Genomic DNA, 2,486 nt, shown 5'->3' on the forward strand with positions numbered 1-2,486 from the left:
TCCTATATGCTGAAGACTATTGATTTCACATGGGACTTATTGGAAAGAATTAAATGCAACTCTGAAGATTGGGGTTCCGACGATGGTAAGGACTCAGGTATGACACCTAAGTTTGATTGTGTTAAATCTTTTATGGATACTGATGCTTTCCGTGGATTTAGCTCTAAGTATGGACTTGACTCTGAGATAGTAGCTACTTTTTGTGAAACTTTTGCTACTCACGTTGATCTCCCTAAAGAGAAGTGGTTTAAATATAATCCTCATGTTGAAGTTAAAGTAGTTGCACCCATTATAGTCGAAGAAAAGACTATTACATATAGTGATCCTATTATACCTACTGCTTATGTTGGAAAACCTCCTTTTCCTGTTAGGATAAAAGATCATGTTAAAGCTTCGACTGTTGTTCGTAAGAGTAATACTAGGACTTATACACCTCCTGAGCAAATTAATGTTGAACCTAGTATTGCTATGATTAAAGATCTCTTGGATGAGGACTTAGATGGGCATGTTATCTCTTTCTTGGGTGAAACTGCTAATATTGCTAGACCCGATACTAAGACACGTAGACCTATTGTAGGCACGCCTGTTATTTTTGTTAAAATAGGAGATCATTGTTACCATGGTTTATGTGATATGGGTGCTAGTGCTAATGCGATACCTTATGATCTTTATAAAGAAATTATGCACAATATTGCACCTGTTGAATTAGAAGGCATTGATGTTACTATTAAGCTTGCTAATAGGGACACCATTAAACCTATTGGGATTGTTAGAGATGTTGAAGTCTTGTGTGGGAAGATTAAATACCCTACTGATTTTCTTGTTCTTGGTTCCCCACAAGATGATTTTTGTCCTATTATTTTTGGTAGACCCTTCTTGAATACTGCTAGTGCTAAGATTAATTGTGAAAAGAATATTGTCACAGTTGGCATAGATGGTATGTCTCATGAGTTTAATTTTGCTAAGTTTAGTAGACAACCTCGTGAAAGGGAACCACCTAGTAAGGATGAAATTATTGGTCTTGCTTCCAGTGTTGTTCCACCAACTGATCCGTTAGAACAATATTTGCTAGACCGTGAAAATGATATGTTTTTGAAGGAAAGGGAAGAAATAGATGAAGTGTTCCTTAAAAAAGAACCTATGCTGAAACATAAGCTTCCCATTGAAATTCTTGGGGATCCCCCTCCACCCAAGGGTGATCCCGTGTTTGAACTCAAACCATTACATGATAATCTTAAGTATGCTTATCTTGATGAAAAAGAAATATATCCTGTTATTATTAGTGCTAACCTTTCAGAGAAAGAAGAAAAAAGATTATTGAAAACTCTGAAGAAGCACCGAGCTGCTATTGGATATACTCTGGATGATCTTAAGGGCATTAGTCCCACATTATGTCAACACAAAATCTCAGTGGAGAAAGATGCCAAACCAGTTAGAGATCCTCAAAGACGATTAAATCCCAAAATGAAGGAAGTGGTAAGAAAGGAGATACTAAAGCTCCTTGAGGCAGGTATTACTTATCCCATTGATGATAGTGAATGGGTAAGCCCTGTCCATTCTGTCCCTAAAAAGGGAGGTATTACCATTGTTCCTAACGATAAAGATGAATTGATCCCGCAAAGAATTATTATAGGCTATAGTATGGTAATTGATTTTCGTAAGTTAAATAAAGCTACTAAGAAAGATCATTACCCTTTACCTTTTATTGATCAAATGCTAGAAAGGCTATCCAAACACACACATTTTTGCTTTCTAGATGGTTATTCTGGCTTCTCTCAGATACCTGTATCAGCGAGGGATCAATCTAAAACTACTTTTACTTGCCCTTTTGGTACTTTTGCTTATAGACGTATGGCCTTTGGTTTATGTAATGCACCTGCTACATTTCAAAGATGCATGATGGCTATATTTTCTGATTTTTGTGAAAAGATTTGTGAGGTATTCATGGATGACTTCTCCGTCTATGGATCCTCTTTTGATGATTGTTTGAGCAACCTTGATCGAGTTTTGCAGAGATGCGAAGACACTAGTCTCGTCCTAAATTGGGAAAAGTATCACTTTATGGTTAATGAAGGCATTATCTTGGGGCACAAGATCTCCGAGAGAGGTATTGAAGTTGATAAAGCCAAAGTTGATGCTATTGAAAAGATGCCATGTCCCAAGGACATAAAAGGTATAAGAAGTTTCCTTGGTCATGCCGGCTTTTATAGGAGGTTCATTAAGGACTTTTCTAAAATCTCTAGGCCCCTGACTAATTTATTGCAAAAAGATATTCCTTTTGTCTTTGACGATGATTGTGTAGAAGCATTTGAAACACTTAAGAAAGCTTTGATTACTGCACCTATTGTTCAGCCACCTGATTGGAATTTACCTTTTGAAATTATGTGCAATGCTAGTGATTATGTTGTAGGTGCTGTTTTAGGGCAAAGAGTCGATAAGAAATTGAATGTTATCCAGTATGCTAGTAAGACTCTTGATACTGCCCA

This window comes from Triticum dicoccoides, chromosome 6B, assembly GCF_002162155.2.
Source record: "Triticum dicoccoides isolate Atlit2015 ecotype Zavitan chromosome 6B, WEW_v2.0, whole genome shotgun sequence".
NCBI classification, from domain to species: domain Eukaryota; kingdom Viridiplantae; phylum Streptophyta; class Magnoliopsida; order Poales; family Poaceae; genus Triticum; species Triticum dicoccoides.